The sequence below is a fragment of the Schistocerca serialis genome, chromosome 2 (genome assembly GCF_023864345.2).
Source record: "Schistocerca serialis cubense isolate TAMUIC-IGC-003099 chromosome 2, iqSchSeri2.2, whole genome shotgun sequence".
In the NCBI taxonomy this organism is placed as follows: Eukaryota; Metazoa; Arthropoda; class Insecta; order Orthoptera; family Acrididae; genus Schistocerca; species Schistocerca serialis.
Window position 1 is genome coordinate 378,694,541 of NC_064639.1, and position 22,012 is coordinate 378,716,552.

Genomic DNA, 22,012 nt, shown 5'->3' on the forward strand with positions numbered 1-22,012 from the left:
GTTACACGCAATTCCATTGATTAAAATTCTGGTCCTCTCTAGCTCTATACATTTCGCTTTGGCAAATACTCCCTGCTCAAAACAACTTACTACTACTATCAAATTTCTGTAGGTGAAGAAGATCCAATGCATTCCGACCCGTTGCAGCTAAACTTGGGCTCCACGATGTTACTTGGACAGTCTATTCCGTCCGCCCTAGCTAAAAATAACCATATCATGCACGTGTCCGGATTGGTGCTTACCATCCTGGCTGGACACACCGTTACCTTTCCTCTATGGCAGCTTCGTAATTCCTCCCTTGTCATCTCGGCATACCGGTTGCTAGATGCCGAAATCAGCCAGGCCTCTTTAGTTTTCACTTCCACAAACTTGCTCAACGCTCCCTTTTTCAGTGACCTGAGGACAGGAATCACCATCACCCTTCCTCCCTCTTCAAAAGACTGCTGTTCCTAGCAGGCTCACAATACTCGAAAACACATTCAACATAAGAAAATACAATGCCTAATTAATCTACGCAAATGAATAAATGGCACATAACAAGAAAACAAAAAAAAAAACTACAAATACTCCACTACTTTCTGGATCGCAAAGCATACGGTACTTCTTGCTCTACTCTATTTTCCTGGTTTTCTCTGTGCTTAGCACCTGCCTTCACTCTCTCTTTTTTCCTCTTTCCTTCCTGCAACACACCTGGTATCACATTCAGGCAACCCTTAAATTGCCGCAACCGCCCAGTGTGTACTATCATTGTTCTAGTTGGCAGCTGAAACTTAACATTAACGGAGGATGTGGTGTCAACAATTTGGTATGGCCCTTGATGCCTTGTGATGAACTTCATTTTCCCTTTTTGCGTACAGGGACTGGACAGCGTTACCCATTGCCCCCACTCTATACTGTGGTAAACTTGCTTTCCACTTCACTGCATCTTCCTGCCTCTCCAAAGCCTTCGTATTTGCCTTTTGTACCCGTTTTCTAACATCCCGAATTGTTCTCATGAACTGACATACAGAATCACCGGTCCTTCCTTTCTGTGGCCTCACTAAATCAAATGGTGATGGCATTTTTTGCCTGCACATTACCTCATATGGAGATAAACCAGTATTGGTATGGACTTTTGCATTGTATGTGCATACAATATGCTTCAAATACTTGCCCCACTGACAGTGACGAGAATCCACATAAAAACTCACTATCTTCTTGATTGTTCTGTGTACCCGCTCTGTTCTTCCGTTCACTTGTGGATGCAATGCACTCGTCCTCAACTTCTTTATGTTCAACAATTTACACAGTTCCTTCATTAAACCCAACATGAAGCTGGTCCCTTGCTCAGTAATTATTGTCTCTGATACAACAGACTACAAAATTGAGTTGTTTACTAATGCTTGCACGACCATTGCTACCTGTTGATTTGGGATAGCCACCATCTCCACATACCTCGAAAAATGGTATATTATTGTCAGAACAAATCCGTTCCCCGATGGTGTTTGCCTGAAAGGTCCTAAGACATCAATACCCAACATAGAGAATGGACATGTTGCTTCCGGTAATCGTTGTAGCTGTATCTGTTTCCGATTCAAATCTGCTCTCTGCGCACATGGTATACAATTCTTGACGTACTGATCCACATCTAGTTTCTTACCTCTCCACCAATACGTCTCCACCACTATCCTATTTGTCTCTATACACCCGCCATGACCAGATAACACGTGATCATGTGCTTCCTTTAAAACATAAAACCTCAGCTTCGCTGGCCTTACTACCCTCGGCCCTAACTTCATTTCTCTGCACGAAGACTGTCATGCATATTAAATTGTGGCTGTGTCCGATACACTTTACAATCGTTGTCAGCATCCTGTAATTATTTCCATACTGCTATATCACAACCTATGACTTCTACTTTATCCACCTTCCTACTCAGTGCATCCCCATTGCTGTGCTTCTTCCCTGGCTTGTGCGCCACCTTGTAGTCAATTCCACTAAGCCTCACAGCCCATCTAGTGACTCTAGTGGATAGATCCTTCAACCTCAACAACCACTTCAATGCAGCGTGATCTGCCACTACCCGAAATCTTATCCCATATAAATAACATTTAAAATATGTGATTACATAGATTACACTAAGCATTCCCTCTCTGTTGTTGAGTAATTCTTCTCTGCTGCATTCAACCACCTAGATACATAGGCTACAGGCTGTTCTTTCCCATCAATTTCCTAACTAAGAACACACCCTAATGCTCGATTCAATGCATCGCATGCTAGTATAAACTCCTTCTCAAAGTCTGGAAACACAAGAACTGGACTTGATGTGTACACTTCTTTCAGTTTGTCAAATGCTTTCTGGCACTCTTCTGTCCACTGAAATTTCACACCCTTCCGTAACAATCGCATCAACGGCTGTGCTAAATCTGCAAAACCCTTCATGAACTTCCGATAGAAATTGCAAATTCCGATGAATGACTGCACTTCCTTAACTATTTTCTGTTCCTGAAAATCCCTTACAGCTTGTACCAACCTCAGATCTGTTCACACTCCATCCTTACTAATAATATGACCCAAATATTTCACTTCTTCCAACGCAAAATGACACTTCTCCAGGCTCAACGTCAAACGAGCTGCTCTTAACCTCATAAAGACTTCCCTTAACTGCTGTCTATGTTGCTCCATACTACTTGAAAACGCTATAATGTCATCCGAATGGACTAGACACTACTGTGGTTTGTTTCAAACCCCTCAAGACACTGCGTGACAACCTCTGAAATGTTGCCGGAGCATTTTTCAAACCGAATGGCATTCTGATGTACTGGTAATGGGCTCCAGGAGTTGAGAAAGCAGTTTTTGGACGATCCTGTGCAGCCACTTCTAACTGATGATAACCACTTGTCAAATCCATCGTAGAAAAGTACTGGCACTGTCCTAAGTGATCCAAAGTCTCCGATATGTTATGGAATGGGGTATACATCCATTACTGTCTTATTATTGAGGTATCAGTAGCCACAACAGAACCTGTATTTCTTAGTTCCATTCATAGATTTTTTTAGGCACAAAGACAATGCCCACTCCCCAGCAACTATTACTATGCTCTGTAATACCGCCCGCAAGCTGCTGATCAATGAAATCCTCCACAATCAGCTGCAAATACTTTGCTATTCTGTATGGTTTACGGTAAACAGCTGCTTCATTCCCTGTTGGTATCCTACGTTGAACTAATGGAGTTGCTGGCAACGGCCCTTGCGGAAAAAACAAATCCTTAAATTCCTACAATAATTCTTCCTTTTACTCTCTTTCTCCTTCTTTCAACTGCTTAATTTTGTCACGCAATACACACACACACATGTGAATTAAGCCCTAATGCTACTGTACGCGGTTCAATTGGTTTGTTCATTACGTTGAACACCCCTCATGACAGCTCTGCTTTGACAACAGTTTCTAGTTTCTCCTAGCGGAAATAACATTCCACTAAGTTCCACAGTTCGTTGTCCAAGGTTAATTTTGGCATCATGTTGATACAAGAAATCTACTCCTAGGATCATGTTGTAGCCCTCGATTACCCATGGTACTACTTCCATGCATGCATTAAGTCGGACTTTCCCTATGCGGAAGTCAACTTTTTAGTTCCTACGGATCCCACCACTGAACATTCCACCTCTGCATACATATTTGTTGTATTGAAATTAAACAAGAGCTCCCTTAGGTGGGTCTTGGGCCCCCTCTGTCATTTAAAGATTGTCCACCTCTCCAATTTCCACTTCTCCATCGTCCACACTGCTGATTTCCACCCCTTGCTGTATTCCTGGGTGACTGAGTACATTGCCTCTGCATATGTCCCATACGACCAGACTTAACATTTTATACCCGCTGTAAACACTGTTTGTCTATCACGTACCCCTGTTGCCACGTCTATTTCCTCACATTGGATTGCCAGCTGAATGGCTGAATCCAAATCTTTCGGGGTCCCTTCATGCACTTCCCACGATATATGCACCAGTAACCCCCTCAAAAATACATAAGTGCCCCTTGCTCAGCTTCCTGCAACAGAACACCATTTGCTTCATCGCTCTGACTCAACTCTCAAGTGTACTCACTGATTTCTATTATTCTGTCTTTAAATTATCTACTGTCTCCCTGTCTCTTTGTCATTGTACTCAACCTCTCCCTGAAGTACTGAGTGCTATTCTGTTTCTTGTACCTCTGTAAAAGCCCCTCCTTTGACTGCTTAAACTGTCCTGCCTTGCTCAAGGCCTCAGAACACCTTACATACATTTTTGCTTCACCTGTTAAGCTAATCTTGGCTACATGTAACATCTGTTCATCCGACGAGTCATTCATCACAGCTGAAGTTTCCAAGTCCACCACAAACGAATGCACATCCTCAGATTCCTTGCCAGACAACAGAGTAATCAAACTCGCGGCAGCTGGATCAGTTTCCTGCTGCGGCATGCTGCTTGGCAACAATGACTGATCCGATGCGGTTTCCCGCTCACTTCTAGATGTTAATTCATTTCTCAGCTGTATATTGTCCGCTGTCAACTGTGCTACCTTTTCCAACAAAATGCGTGCCGCTTCCAGTTCCGACACACCTCGCGTTCCTGTCTCTGCCATTGTGTTGCTTTCTTTCCCCTTTAATCCTGAAACAAAACAGTTAAGTACAAAAATAACCTGACTACCTATACCTCAGTACCATCATACTCAAACCAATACAAAAGTAATTAAGTGCCATGAAAAAAAATAAATAAATAAATAAAAGAAAATAAATCTTACTGCCCCAGAAACACTAACACAGGGTGTATACAACCGGGAGATCCGGGAAAAACTCGGGAATTTTTTCATCCGGGAGAAAACCGGAAAAAACACGAGATATTTGTAGAATTCCGGGAATTTTTCATTGTTTGAGTTTCTTGTTAAATTTTTGTAATTTTGACTGGTAAGAACCGATCTCTAACAAAGGATATTACTGTATCCCGCTACTGCAGAATAATTCTTCAACAATAAAACATAAAAGAGAGAAAAAAATGAAAATAACTTAAATTGCAAAGGAAATGCGCCATATACAACAACGATACACAGTGCTCGTGCAAACGTCTGCCAATTGAAAATGTGTCAAAGGCTTCGTAACAACAAATTGCCTCCAATGAGCGTGAAGTCGCAACTGTTTACATTCGATTTTTGTTTTAGCAGTTACGCGCGGGCTCATGTGCACGCGCAGTTGAGTCGCATTTGAGTAGTAGATTCTCCCGCTTCTGGCTACAGGAATGTGGCTGTTGGGTGTGCAAGCAGTCGCAGCAAGCAGATAGATGCTACTGGAAATAGGGGGTGCCAAATTCATATTCTTGAGGAAAAAAAACTTGTTTCACAAAGCGCCTAGCATTCAGGGCACGTTTGTCTATAGATTATTCATATGATTTTGAAACGCTTTCCTCTTGGTTTTTTAACATTTTTGAACACATTTTAAGTTGATTTCTGAATGAATTATAAGTTGGCTTGAATGCATGCATAGTGTACGTGATGTCTCTATCAGGAGAATCATCGTCACATCTAGAAATAAACTTTCCGCAGACAAAAGGGGGCGGGGCAATACGAGCTGAGGGAGTAAATGGATGAATGCCAATTGCTCTCTGATTATGTGGTTGACTGGGTTTGCGAATGATCAGCATTGTTATAATTACTAGAGAAATCCATAAATTCAGACTACCAGAATGGAAATAAACGACTTACAGGAATAACAGGTGAGAAAGATTACGTATTATCTTCTCGGTGTATCCAAGAAAATGAAATTTTGACAGAAAATTTTGGGCCAGATCGCTACACTAGTAAGGACCAGTTGTACAGTCCCCGACTAGCAGACGCGTAAGTTCTATTCTGGAAGCAACGCGGAAAACATGTTGTTCGAACACGTAATAACATCCAACCGGAAAATAATCGCGGGATAACTTAACCTGTGACTCTGACAGGGTTAGTGAAGTTAATCGGCGAACAAATTTTGACAATGGCAGCAATAGCTACAGAATTGGTGATGACAAGATTGTTAGAACGAGGAAGGGGAAGAAACAGGGATATGACAAATTATGGAAGAATAAGACGATTCCATATTTATATAAAAATTTCGTAATACTGCTTTTCGATCTCATGCTTGAGAAGCTGGTGCGTATGAATGAAATATGAAATTATTTCCTAAGATAAAGCTTTTTGCTTGTGGTAGGCCTACTAATAGGCATTTGATATTGGTACTTCGTGGATTATATTCTGTAGTGTTATAAAAATGGCCATTTGTGCCAAAACAGTTTTGTTTATTTGGTGTGCTACAAAATTGCTGCCATATTAGAAGGGCCTATTTTGTTTTATGTAGCAGACAGTGACAAAATAGACGTAATCAGATCGAGAAACCACACCAGTCTTGGGTATTATATGTATTAACAGCATTTTAAGTATTAAATAACATTTCGATTTTTCATGTAGCAAAACGTTTGACGAACTTTGATGAGGTAATAGATTCTTTCACAGAAAGGAAAGCACGCCATGTAAAGCTGTAGCAAGATTAGAGAGAGAAAAAAAACGCTAGGAGCTAAGGTTTGAAGAAATGTGTAATTTCTTGCTTATCTCTTGTCAGTATTGGTTTTATATATTCTATATTTAATTGTATGTCACAAAACAGCATGTTATTAACTAATAGGCAATAAAGAGTTCAGATTTTGTGAAGAGTTCTTGTTCTCTCGATTACAAATAATCCCATCCGCTATTAATTGCGATATTTTTTTTTAAGAGGGGCAGGCTGTCAAACGGGCCGACTGGGAACAGGAGAGGCACCACAGGACATTTCAATTTCCACTCGGCTGAATATAGTTTGGACGTGCGGTAGAAAAATGCTTTATGAAGAGGCATGGCACTGCACTTTTGCGTACTTAAGACCAAATAATATATCTTACATTTCCTCGAATACATATGCTTTGTGTTTCAGACTTTTCAGAAAGATGTGCGCTACAAGATGAACATATTTTGAAAATTCGATTTTTTTAGTATTGACCCAGTTCGCAAATGTCGTAGATCCAGGGCTGATGCGCAGAGCAGTCTGAGTTATAGTGGGTAGTCTCCACATGCCCCGTGTTTACATTTAGTGATTTTGCTGTTTCCCCTTCATTTACTCTCACGTCAAATGAAAACAAAATGGGTATCTGTGGCTGGGAGCTATCAAGTGAATTAAAACACATTCACCTAATTACGAAAGGCTAATATATGTCATTAGTTACAGATTTAATTTTATTTCCACCTTTCTGACAGTCAACCATTAATCACCTTACGGAACAATGAAGTTGTTTTTGTCTGTTTGCTAAAGAAATTTGACTTTTGTTAACCTTTTCCGCAGAGGCAGTCACTGTATTTGAAACGAAATGTTTAATTCCACAGTACTGGCTAATTTCAACTGTTCGATGGATTTGAAGTGCACGTTTTCATTTTCTAGCACAGACGGCATTATGTCATAATAAAGAACCAAACATGATATAATACAGTACTGGTGCTCCAAGAAAATTTACAACCCGAAAACCACACTGGAAAGCTTAATATCAGGTTGAGATCTAAATCATAGGGAATCCGGACACACGAATGTGCACTTTAAGTATGCACTTTAAATGTGCACATTTTAATATTGTTCACGAAATTCCGATGCTCTTGCAGTATCCTCTGATACTATCCGGATATTGTACGCCCGAGTATAAAACCGTAACCATTCAATGGATTGATAAGGGAAAATATACTGTCACCCGAGAGAAAACATATTTTTAACCGGGAAATCTGGGAAAAATCCGGGACTTTTTTTTCCTTGTCCACGTATACACCCTGTAAGACTTACTCTGACAACAAAAAATACTATGTCCACGCAAAACATCTACAATGGCCTGCCATGACCCATACTCAAAAACACAAAAAAGAAAGAAAAGTCCAACACTCAAAAGAAAACTGGTGAAAATTCACCACTTCTTGTGACTGCAATGCAGGTGGTGGGCTCGAACGTCGTATTGTACAGATGACGTCCGCTATTCTGACACCAAATGTAGTGGGATCTTCTGACACCAAATGTAACAGCAACACCAAATGTAGCGGTAAGAGGTAGAAGGCACCGTATTAAGACTCGTCTGAACTTTCCAAGCGATTTATTGTTTCCAACTACAGTGTCGCGTTCCCCTTGGTCTGCGTCACAGGGTCCCGCAATGCTGAGGACACCACTTTGTTGACTGCGAAATGGCTTGGTGTGGAATGGCTACCTCAGTGACCTGTGCACACACTGCTGTGTGTTGGCCTTGTACAGCCACAACGTCAGGATGCGCCGACAATCGACTCAGTGGTCTTTGCCCCTGCTGCCTCAGTGCCGCTCGCCGGGGGCTGCATGTGACGCACTGCACGCTTCTTCACCATCGTGGTTCAGATCGCAGGCGACAATAAGCGCCTGCGATCCAACGTCTGAATCTGCGGCCCTCACCTCGGGATGCCTCTGGCATGTGTTAGGAGCCAACAAGTCTGCCCGCGGTAGTGAGCCGTGGCATGGCCCGCCGCTGGTTGGCTGCAGGCCTCGGAGAGTTGAACCAGTGACCCGACGTGGACTGGAACGCTGGCGCCCCATCTGCTGCTGTGTGTAGCCGGTAGTGTGACACGATCTGCCATCCAGGAGAGCTGCCACACTTTAATTCTTTCTTAGTGAACCAGCACCTATTTATATGCGGATGTGTGCATCTGTTTTGCTAAGCGCGCCGCTCCGTATCAGGTACTCATAATACTTATGTTGGCCAGTGGGCCCCTTCTGCTTGTGACTTGCACCATGGAAACCGCTGCGTGTACTTTCCCCGGCAGTTATACGCCCCTGTGGCCTCTATTTTACTTCACAACTGCTGGTGAGTGTAACTCACGGTAAACATTTCCGCACCTGGCTGTAACTTTCGCACTCCAAAATATTGCACTGAAGCTAACCTTTTCCCATCTTAAACGGTGGTGCTGCTACAATGTGTTTGCACACCAGGGAGGTACAAATTAGTGCATGACACTTTCCTAAACAACCAAGCAGAGGTGGGAGGAGGAGGAGGAGGACGAGGAGGAGGAGCAGCAGCCAGTATCAGTAAGGCAATGGGTCAGTGTGTAATGCTGGTGGGAAAAAGCAAATTGCACTTCTTGTTTTTTTTGAGAAATAAAGGGCGTTTAAGGATTCATACTTCTGATGTGATCATATTTATCTACACTATTAGTTGAATAAAATGAGCTTTGAATATAAACAGTTTCATCTTTTTCCTGGATAATGCCTATAAATCAAGACACCAGCTTGTGATTTTACATGTGTCTTTAAAATGAGTGTATATAGTGTTTATGAAAAGTGATTACCTTGATGTGTATGGAGAACTAGAAATCTACTGCAATACGTCTCTGCAAATAATGTTCTCAAAGAAATAAATACCCTCTTTTCCACTGTGCACATTACAGTTTTTAAAGTTTGCCTTTGCTCTGGAAATAGGTTCAGCTCAGTGTGGGTGAATTGAGCTCTCAAAACTGGTGGTGTAACTGAGTTTCCTGAACAAATCAGTGGACAACTCATCCATTCATTGTGCCAAAATCAGCCATTTTCCCCACCTTTGAGATAACTTTGTCCTCAACAAATTTCAGCAGTTCGTTAAAATATATGTCATTGATGGTCTGTGCTGTCCCTTGGCAACTGTATGTGATCTCTTCATATTATGTGGCTTGATATTTGTCCCAAAGTCGCAGGGGCTTGAGAGTCCACGGACACTCGACATTGAAGAGCCCTCTGAATTTGGCTTCTGACAGGCACACAATGCTGTCCTCCTTTGCAATGTCCCGTTGGCCATCATCATCCAAAACTCCCGTTCCGTCCAGGGCATCTTGTCACCTTCACACCGTATGGATTTTGCGGGGGGGGGGAGAGAGGGGGAGAGGGGAGGGGAGGGGGGATTGCCCTGCACGAGATGATTCCATTTGTTCTATGATGTGTTCTGTGTTTAACATTTTGACACCATACAGCAATATTTGGGTGAAGTTTGTCCTGGCACAGACGGAAAAATTTGGTGAAGGTGGTTGTGGGTGGTATCACTATTTGAGTGCGCAAGTTGGCCTCTGTGAAGTAAACACACTTACTATTCAGAAGGTGCACTGAAAAATTGTCATTGTTGGTTGCCTCTCGTGAGTTAGCAAGCCCTATATCCACCGTGCTGCTTCGTTGCTGCTAACATATCGATCTGCTCTGAACATATGCACTTCAAGTATTGAGTCAATAATTAGCATAGTTCTGCTACTGCATGGTAAATATTGCCTTGTCACTGCCTTTGTTTATGTACTTCGAAGGCTGTCTAATAGCCTGGGCTGAGTAACAAACCTCCAAATAAATGTGAGAATTAAAGATTTTGGAAAGCGGAGGTGAGTACGGTATATCCCAGGTGATGTCCACTACTAAGTCTCGCACAGTATCTCTCTTTGTGACAGTATGTCCCCCATCCTTGGATACTCAGCATCTGTATAAATGGATACCCATTCTTGTTCGTTGGAGCCTCTTTTATCACAGGTACCAGCTTTTTATCCATGGCTTCGCAAACATATTCCTATATCACATTTATTGGACACATCCAGGTCTGAATCTCTGCTGTTTTACGCTATACAACCCAAGAGTAAATGCTAAATTTATCTGCAGTAACCAGCCCTATGTCACACCTTTGGTCACATATTTGTTGACAAAAAATGGCTAGCTGCAGCGCTCATTCTTGTGATTTGAGCATACACTGAAGAGTGTAAATAAGAGGCAAATTGCACTAAATATTTTAAAGTACTCAGCCACCTAAATCTGTGATGGACGCAGTTACCTATGGTTTCATAAATATAATGCAAAATATTTTAATCTCTTCCTCTAATATAATGTGACTCTTCTGTTGCTCTATCTCACCTTCCACCTGCTTCATCACATCTCGTTCCTCTTCGACATGCCTCATACAACCCCACCCTCCTCCCACATCTCTCTGTCCCCTCTCCTCCTCCCACTACACCCCTCTCTTGTCTGCGTCCTGCTCCCTCGTCTCTCTGTGACTGCGTCCTGCTCCCTCGTCTCTCTGTGACTGCCTCCTCCTCCCTCATCTCTCTGTGACTACCTCCTGCTCCCTCGTCTCTCTGTGACTACCTCCTGCTCCCTCGTCTCTCTGTGACTACCTCCTGCTCCCTCGTCTCTCTGTGACTACCTCCTGCTCCCTCGTCTCTCTGTGACTGCCTCCGGCTCTCTTCCGCCGCCCGCCTCCTGCTCCGTCCTCTCCCTCCCGCCGCCCACCTCCTGCTCCGTCCTCTCCCTCCCGCCGCCCGCCGCTCTGCTCTGTCGGCACCTCTGTTCATCCCTAGTCTCTCCCCATGTCTCTGCTCACCTCTCCCCCCTCTTTGGTCTCTGCTGCCTCCCTTCCTCCCCTCCCACTTCTCTTTGCCCATTTCCTGCCCTGCCTTGCCCTGCCTTGCCCTGCCCTGCCCTGCCCTGCCCCCCCCCCCCCCCATCCTCCCCACCCCACGTATTTGGGTCCACCCCTTGCCGCTTACTCATCACACCCACTTTTTATGTCCACTTCGCTCCATGTGTCATGGGGGTGATTTCATCTCAAATCATACAGGTCAAGTCAATTCGTGGTCATGAAGTTCTCTTGAAAAATTATATATTAGACCTTTGTATTGTCAGTATTAAGAAATAAACTAATTTCGTTTTACCTTAATTTTTGTAAATGGTATGGCCTTTTGAAAAATGGATATTTTGTGAATAACTCGTAAAACAGTAAAGAACAGTAAAATACAACTAATAAACCGAAAGTACCATATTTACTCGAATTTTAACCACACTTGAATCTAAGCCGCACCTGAAAAATGAGACTCGAAGACAAGGAAAAAAAAAAAATTCCCGAATCTAAGTCGCACCTGAAATTTGAGACTCGAAATTCAAGGGGAGATAAAAGACCGCACCTCCAAATCAAAACAATATTGATCCATTGTAACATGAGACACAATTTAGATCGAATGGCAGAAGATACAGCTACAGTAGTTTGGTTCGAGTCGCAAGCTTAGCAGTTAAGCTTTACCAGGTAGCCATTGCTATGCGTCAGATGCTCCGTCCTTATTTGTATGGGTACCCTTCCTTTTTCATGTGCTTTGTCTCGTTTGAATTGATTGCTTATTTTGCTTTGATCTGATAAGTGCCATTCTCTTTGTTATAGGTGTTTACGTCACTCTAAGCTGAAAATGCATCATTGTACTGTGTCATGCATTGTTTGTCACATTCTGATAATGAGTGTTTACAACCTGTCACCGCTCGCGACATGGCTTGCTTTTGTGCGTGCTACTGCTGCTTACAATAAAAAAAAAATTAAAAAAAAAAGAGAGAGAAATTGTCTCATTAGGGAAACAATGACAAGAGACTGCTATTTGTTGTTACTTCAACAAGAACCAAATAACAGACTGTTCTGAACGAGTGTTTAGCGAAAATTTTTCTCTGTTTGAAAATATTTGCAGACGCCTCTTTAGTACATTACATTCTGCACAGAAATTAGTCATCTTAGATTTAAAAATCTTGTCAGTTACCGTGCTTCATTTCTGACTTTATCACTATTCAGCATAAGAATAATATGAATATAAACATGATATGATATGTATATTCTTCTGCATTTGCTGTTGTCTCACTCTTAGTTTCGTAGTTTATTAGGCAGACAGGATTTAAATGAGATAGTGGCAAACATGAAAGAACACGTGGTATAATGTTTACATTCGTATTATTATTATTATTATTATTATTATTATTATTATTATGGTGAAGAGAATACTGCATGTGATTCACGATTCATAAAAGTTCCAATTAGCAACCATCTCTCGTCACAGGTAGGAAAAAATTCAGAACGTAGAGTTGGCCATATTGACATACATGGCAAAGAGTCTTGCCAGTCTGGTTTTCGTAATAGATTTTTACTGATGACTTCAAATGCAGTGTGTGTTGTCGTCTTCAGTCTGTAGACTGGTTTGATGCAGTTCTCCACGCTTTTCTATGCTGTGCAATGCAGAGTAGCAACACTTATAAAATAAGAACGAAAATAACCTAGAAATTAAACGCTGAAATTTAAAACAAAAATTTGTTAGGTTTTTAATACATCTTATACAAAATGTTTAAAATATCAGCCATGATTCTGAATGACTATCACTTGATTCATTGTTGCTCATTTCTTCATACAGAGCATCGTCCTCCGTACCATCTAGTGCATTGGATATCGAACATTTTTTAAATTCTGATTTGCAACACACTTCCATGCATCATAAATCCATTGGCACACTTGTAACAAACTTGCGCGTTTTACACATCCTGTTGGTGTCAGTTGTCTGTCGCTTTTTGAAAGCCAGTCTGTGTACATGTGTTTAAGCTTGTACTTAAATGGTTTAGTCAAACAGATGTCAAATGGTTGCAGAATTGACATCATCCCGTCTGGAATAACTGCCAAGTCCATTTTGCTTTCCTCTAATTTTCGTTTTACTACAGGTGTTGTATGGCCTGCGTATGCATCTAGTACCAACAGACTTCGTAAACCAAGCATGACGCCAGGACAATGATTCCATACACGCCTAATCCATTCCAGCACCATGTCCTCCGAAGGCCACCCAGTTTCGTTTGCTCGTGCAATTACAGTTTTTGGAAACACTTCCAATTTCGATAAAGTCTTTCGCTTGAAAACTATGAATGGGGGTAATTTATGTCCATCTGCTGTGCAAGCAAGCATGACGGACATCCGCTGTTTTTCACCCCCTGATGTAAGAACACTTATGTCTTTCTTTCCTTTGACGTCAACCGTAGAATTCGATGGCATGTCAGAATATACGGGAATTTGGTCAGCATTTCCTATCTGACCAAGAAGGTATTGCTTTTCTGTGCGCCACCTAATCATGAAGCGCTGAAATTCCACAAGTTTTTCTTCATAATTTTTTGGCAGCTTCTGTGCAAATGAAGTTCGCCTCCAAAGTGAAAAACCCCAGCACATCATAAACAGATCAATCCAGCTGCCACTAGCCTTAAAATTTTTGATTTTTTGCCCTATAGCAATTTCATGTGCCTTAATTTTTAAAATTTCGGTGTTCACAGGCAGGAATTTCTGACGCTGTTCCTCAACAAATTCATTTAAAATCACTTCTAGTGTATGATATCGGCCACACTTTGGCCCACTAAATGCTTTCCTGCTACTTGAACATTCAACTACTATGTTTCTCTGCAGTCACCATCACCCGACATTGCTCTTGTCAATCCCGTATCGCAGACCTGCAGTACAATTAGAACTTTGTTCTGCAAAAGAAAGAACTCCCCTCTTGAATTTGGCACTATAATGAAAGTGCTTCGTTATGGTTCACTAACACCAACAAGCATGTCACAAAATTCCACGAAGCAATAGGTGCCGCTATGTGAAATCTTAATGAGCCCCAGTGTATCAAAACTCGTGCAACAATCCTAAAGCATTGTGCATTGTTGGTATTTTTGTGTAAAGAATTTTTTTTTTTTTTTTTTTTGAAAGGCTGCTACATTCGAAGATGAAAAATATGAAATTTCTATTTACCTCGTTGGATAATGTATGAAAATGCTGTGGTCCAAATTTGGGGCAGAGAAAAAAAGCTTGTCTTCTACCTTTTTTTAAAAAAAATTATTTACTGACGCAGAGGTTTTGGCGCCAGTATTTATCTTTGTGCCTGCAAAGCATGTCTGTATAGTGCTACATATATTCAACAGCAGAAGTGAGTTGTGCTGGCACCTACCAACATTTTTCAGAACCTCCGCTTACTTTGCACTCGATTCTAAGCTGCAGGCGGTTTTTTGGAGTACAGAAACCAGAAAAAAAGTGAATCGTAGATTCGAGTAAATACGGTAGTGGAGACCTGGTGGATGTTTTGCATTAAAGTTTCCTCTTAATGCGTTGAAATTTAGTTGTCACCCGCACATTTACGAGCTTCCTTTAAGTTACAAATTTAAGATGAAAATACAAAATTTAAGTTAATTTTCCCTTTAATTTTTCTGCTATAGCCCCTACTTACATCCCCCCTCCCCCCCCCCTCCCCCCCTTTAACATCCAGGAAAGATAAGCACAGGTAAGCACAAGAAGAAAACAGTATGTAAAAAGAGAAGTGGAAGAAATTGAAACACGTTTTACACAAGCAACATCTTTAAGACTTTGTGAAATGTATAATGAAGATGCACTTGGTGCAGAACATGAAGATAGTGATATGTGTATGAAATGTGATGTGTGATTTCAAAACCTAAATACTGCCATCTCAGCAGCCACCTATACTGAGAAGGTACAGTTACTGACACTGATACCCAGTAGCTACTGTAAGCAGCAGATACAGAAATACATACCCACTTCCTCACATTATTTGATTTCAAAATCTCCTAAAATAAAGAACAAGAAAGATATTCGTGCCTGCCCATATTCGTACTGTGGGCATCCATTGCAAGATGATAGCTTACTGTTGCTGTGAGATATTACCTAAGTGATGACAGAGATTGCAGCAGACAAAGTCGTAAGCAGGCTTATGTTATCTCTGTTAGTGAAAATGGTGAAAAAGGTAAAAAGATATGTGACTAAATCAATAAGAGAAGCATATCTCCTAATGAAAAAGAAAAACCGAAATTTAAAAATTGGCATTACAAAATTATACTCCTTACGACCAAAGTAGATAAAATGCCAGCCAGTTAAGGAAGTGTGCACATGTATTTACTGCACTAATTTGAAACTTCTATTTCACTATAAGCAGTTTCACAGGAAAGAAGTACACAGAGATGGACCTGATGCTTTTGTATATATGTTAAGAGCCACAAGACAAGTGTTGGTTGCAGGAGAGTGCAATGTGTCCTGGTGGTGAAGTGGTGCCTGTTGAAGTAATTCACAATCAGGATACTAACAATGACATAACTTATGCATTGTGTGAGGGAGGAGGTTGGTGAAAAAGACAGTAGAGCCAGAGAAGTTTGTTACAGAGGTTTGGCCATGGGTCATGAAAGCCATAGCTCATCATCATATCCAGAGGATTCAGAGACAAGTGATAGCAGAAGTAAAATCAGCCACATCCTAGAGTACTGACACACTGGTTCTTAACTTTGACTTTGCTGAGAACTGGTCTGTTGCTTTGCAGAAAGAAATTCAAAGTTATCACTGGCGCACATCTCAGGTATCAATATTCATATGTGTTGCTCACTTCCTTGGAACATCACACTGTTGTGCTACTGTCAGTGATGATCTCATTCATGACAGTGTACATACATGCTGTGCTGTCAGCATGATAATTGATGACATAGCATAGGCTGTGGATTTCCTAAACATGTGTATGTGACTGATGGTGCAGCATCTCATTTTAAAAACTACTTTCAGCTTTATAAGCTTGGTCAACACTGTAGTACAGGAATTAAGACAAAAATAAGGATATTTTCAGCAACAAATCATGAAAAAAGTGCATGTGATGGGCTAGGAGGTATCTGTGAACATCTTGTAACAAGTACATTCAGGGAATTTCGTTAAAAAGGGGGAAGGGTGGTCTGCTATGAAGCCTGTGGTAGGAATTCAATCAAGTCACTACTGGGTTGCATCCTGGAGTGGCACATGCATAGAAAGAACGCTTCTGCATGAAATGCAGTCTGTTACTCTGTGTGCGATGCAGACGCAATGGTATACATTAGCAGACCTTGTAGTGAGCTACTTCATTTCTTGTGTGTGTATGGCAATCGGTGGTGGGTGGGACATATAATAAGTATCGCTCATCAGCTAATGCTTTCAAATGTTCGTTATCAAAAGACCAATGTGCAATTCCCATTTCCCAAGTACTGCTCTTGTTAGGTCATCCTTGTCCCATTCACTTACAGTGTTGTAAAATAATTATTTTGATTCAGAAAGACCGGATTTACATGACATTTACTTAAAATCAATGATCAGTTTAAATATTCAAGTGCTTATGAGTTTTTGACCTTGAGAGTAGAGCTAGGTCTACTTAAAAAATTTCTCACATTTTGTAGAGATAAGTATTGCTCACTTTGATTCTACGTTCCCTAAGTACAATGACCAGTGAACATATCATGAAATTTTTAGAACATTAGGATGGGGGTTTTGGAGAAAATAATTTCTAAATATCCAGAAAATTTCATATTCTTTCATCTTTATGTACAAATATTTTGACAGTTTATTGATTTTTATGCATTAGTGACATAGCAGACAATTAGCAGTCCTCCCACTTTATCATTTCTCAAGACATTTAACATCCTATGACTATACATATTTTCCAAACATAATTTTGAAATGCACAAAAATTTTTATATTTTATTAAAAAAAAAAAAAAAAAAAAAAAAAAAAAAAAAAAAAAAAAAAAACGCTCGTGTGTGTGTGTGTGTGTGTGTGTGTGTGTGTGTGTGTGTGTGTGTGCGCGCGCGCGCGTGCGTGCGCGCGCGCGCTCTAATCCTGTCTCATAGTATTGGAAATAAATTCAGATATCTATCACTTTTGGTTCCTATATTACAATTTTTCAATTTTAGCTTTGATAACGGCATTTTCACAAGTACTCTCACTTAGAGAGGTCTATAGCATTTTAACAAATCATCAGAAATTTAAAATATTGTAGCTTTGGAGAGGTATCATGTGGAACTTGAACATATATCTTTTTCAGCAAACTTTGAAGTGGTAATATGACACATTCTCTCTTGACCTGTACGATTTGAGGTGAAATCGCCCATGCGTTATTTTGATGCCTACATAGCAGAATTCCTTAACTTAAGTCTGATACATGATCACTAATTCTGATTTTAATTTTTTTAATGTTCGTATTTCTGCTACTTCTGATTACTTTAATCTTTCTTTGGTTTACTCTCAAACTATCTTCTGTAATCAAGAGACTGTTAATTCCATTCAACAGATTTCTTCACTTTCACTGAGGATAGTAAAGTCCTCAATGAATTTTACCTTTGGTATCCATTCACCTTCAATTTTAATCCCACTCTGTCTTTGCTTCTTTGGTGTATAGATTGAATAGTAGTAGCAGAAGACTACATCTTTGGCTTACTCCCAGTTTAATCTGAGCACTTTGTCTTTGGCTTGCTCCAGCTTGGTTTTTGTATTTATTACATATTACCTCTCATTCCCTATAAATTACCCATAGTTTTCTCAGAATTTTGACCATCCTGCACCATTTTACATTCTGTAACACTTTATCAAGGGCTACAAATACTCTGAAAGTGTCATTATTTTTCTTAAGTTTTGCTTCCATTATCAGCTGCTATGTCAGAATTGCCTTTCTGGTGCCTTTACTTCCTAAAGCCAAAGTGACCATCACCTTACTGATGGTCAGTTTCCTTTTACATTCTTCTGTGTATTATTCTCTGCACCAACATGGATCCATGAGCTGTTAAGCTGACTGTGCGATAATTCTCACACTTGTCCTTTCAACAATCATTTCTCTGGATTTCTTCACGTTTTTCTTGTAGCCATTTGACTTTAGTTTCCCTGCACTTTGTGTTTATTTGATTCCTAAGTGACTTTTCTTTGTTTATTCCCAAATTTCCTTCTTTCATCAATCAACTGAAGTATTTATCCTGTTACCCATCGTTTCCTCACAATTGCTTTGCTTTGTACATATATTTTTTTCTTTTCAACTACTGTGATTGACTTTTTTAAAGACATGCATTCCGCTATTCAGCTGAACTGTCTACTGAGCTATCCCTTATCCCAGTATCTACAGCCTTAGAGAACTTCAAGCAAATTTCTTTATTTCTTAGCACTCCCGTAGCCCACTTCTTTGCAAACTGATTTTTCCTGACTACACTTCAGCACACTCTTCATCACTAGTAAATTGTGATTTGAGTCTGTATCTGCTCCTGGGTACACCTTACAATCCAGTATCTGATTTCGGACTCTCTGCCTGACCGAGATGTAATCTAACAGAAATCATCTCGTATCTCCCAGCCTTTTCCAAATTTAGTTCTTGAACAGATTATTTGATATTACTAGGTGAAATTTATTGCAGAATTCTATTAGTCTTTCTCCTCTCTTTCTTGTTGCTAAATTCATATTCCTCCATAACCTCCTCTTCTACTCTGCCTGCAGCTGCATTCCGTTTCCCCATGAGTATTAGATTTTCATCATCCTTTGTGTTCTGGATTACCCAGTGAGCATTAGCATTTCACTTTTCTGATTTTCTAGCTTCCGTGTCACGTTCAGACTTACAGCACTCCAAGCCCCAACTCGTAGAATATTATGCTTTCATTGGTTATTCAATGTTTTTCTTACAGTCACCTCCCCCTTGGCAGTGCCTTTTCACTCTGTATTAACAAATTTCAAAATCTCTAGTCAGGGGTATATTTCAACTGTCATCTACAAACATTTACAGTGCAGTTAAAATAACTTGGAAATTATGGTATTTTGGCACGGCGGATGAACAGACGTCATTAGCCAGCTAACACTGACTAGCCAGTTTCACTTTGTAGTACCAACAGGTTGGCAGAGATACTGGAATCTGTTTGAATTGATATGGTGCCATACATGGTTTGCTTCAGTGTTCAACTCTCATTGTGAAGTGTAGTACTTTAAAGCATTGGAGTGTTGGTCGTTCATTTGCTGTTGTAAACTTTTGTTTCTGTATTAGTCTTGTCTTGGTATCAGTGTGATAAATTACAATGTGAGGTGGGCCATAAGAGGCCATCTATGAACATGTTAATGATCTTCAAAGTTATGAACAGTTGGAAGGCAGAATTCTCAATCTGTGGACCAGGCTGCAAAATTGTGTTCTGTGCAGAATGAATACTTGGAACTGGAGTGCAAGTGTGGTGAAATTTCAAGAGTGGAGGACAGAATAGCTGCTGCACATACCTTTTATAGATCTGTGGTGCTGAGAATTATAAAGGAGAAGGAAAGAGGAGGCGGTTAAAATTTTGAAGTATTGCCGGGTTGTTATCTTCTTCTGAGCAAGAAGCACTCTAGCAAGATGCAGTCTGCGATGTGTGTGGTTGTCGTCTCGTCAAAACTTTGTTCAAGATCTTGGCTTCTGGCAGAAAAAAATTGTGTTTTGGAAATTTATTGGTGAAAGAAGGGATGCAGTGACTTGGAGTTGTCAGTATCTGTATGCCATGAAGATTTTTTCATTTGAAAGCATCATATGGCTTGACGAAATGTGGGTTGAGGAATGTCACATGTTGACGTACAGCTGGAAGAACCAACCAGCTGAAGTAACAGTTACAATTAAAAGGAAAACAGCCCTAGGTCACTATTTTTAACAAATTAACCTGGTTTCAACACTGCTAGGAGTGTCTCCCTCAGAATTTAAATCAAAGAATGGTCTATATTCTATAACATGGTCACAGAATTATAACTAAAAACATGTGATAGGGTATAAGTATGGAATCATCGTAAAAGACTGGCAGTACTAATATGTCATTTATAGAATAATAAATATACCAAAAGGGCATTAGTCACAAAGATATTTAAAATAAAGAAAACTGTGATGGCGAGCCACTAAGGGCTGCTTGTTACTTGCGTGGTGCAAGTTGCAAAATTCTGTGACCATGTTATGGAATATAGACCATTCTTTGATTTAAATTCTGAGGAAGACACTCCTAGCAGTGTTGAAACCAGGGTAATTTGTTAAAAATAGTGACAGAGGGCTGTTTTCTGTTCAATGGTAACTATTCAGTCTGAACGTGCAGCCATGTACAAAATTTTGAAGTAACAGTGAAAGCACAGGTAGAAAAGGGTAGTAGGGTAATGATCCTTTGTATCAGACTTTTGTTGCTATTCTGTTCAAGAAAGCAAGATGATTATCAGGAGGAAATAAACACTGTTTTTCGCAGAGTGTTTACCTAATTTTTTGCTCCAGAAATTTGGTGATAGCAATGGACAATGTGTCACATCACTCCATTGTCTTAAATAAAGAGAAATGTCTCATTAGAGAAGATAGAATCTGCCATTAATAAGGTCGGTTCAGTGGAACCTGAAAACTCTACAAGCCAAAAACCATGCACTACAGAATCAACAAACTGACTGAGGGGGTATAGTGAAATCAAGCCTTTTCCATAACATTCCATTTCAGCTTGTCAGTATTTACATGGATCAGGGTGAAAAGTAATGACTTGAGAAACAAAAGAAACTATATTTTCAGTGATGCGGAAGTGCTAACGAAAGAGGCAATTGAGAACATTGCACCATGGGACAGGTCTAGAGTTGTGAGCAATACGAAGAAAGTAATAAAGGAAGTATGGATCTGTTGATTACTGGACAAACAGATTAAAGAGATAATAAATTTTATGTAACAATTTACATTAAATTAAGAATCACAATAAAAAAATTAGTACTTGAAGAACTACTTGAATAGGTGTTAGATATGGAAACTGAGGAAAAGAAATAATTAATGTTTGAATGACTGCAAATTGAAATTGTAAAAAACAGAGTACAGGGAGTACTTAGACGATCACAATAAAATAATAAGTAAAAGTAAATGAATAAATAGGAAGATTGAAGTGAAGGAACAGAGTGTGTGGGAAGTAATGGAAACCTGAGAGGATTATGTGAATGGAACTAATAACAGTTTGAAACTGTAATATAATTGAATAGATAAATAATCTGCTTACCAAGCAGCAGGAGAAAAACACATACATAGGATAGGGAAACGTGCAAGCTTTCGGAGCCAGTCGCTCCTTCTGGGAGAATGATCGAAGGGAAAGGAGGAAGGAAAAAGACCATTTTGATAAGATTTAGCAAATGGGGGGGGGGGGGGGGTAGTTATTTAGAAGTAACCAAGAACCTCAGGTCAGGAGAGACATAATGGACAAGATGACAGAGAAATCCTGATTGTTTTTGCCTGCGCTGGAAAGAGACTTGAAAATTTAAGAACTTAAAGGTTGATGATAAGGTAATAACAGAGATATGAATTACCACTTCTGGATTTCTGACAAAAAAGTGTCAAAGGGAGATCCAGATGGGATGTATGGTGAAATAGGCTCAGCAATAGG

General features: G+C 40.3%; 1 protein-coding gene across 1 annotated transcript in view; it reads left to right on the plus strand.

Moving 5' to 3' along the window:
• The window catches only part of LOC126457198 (piwi-like protein Ago3), a 195,987-nt gene that overhangs the window by 49,618 nt on the left and 124,357 nt on the right, over window positions 1-22,012 (plus strand). The gene's annotated exons all lie outside the window — the stretch shown is intronic.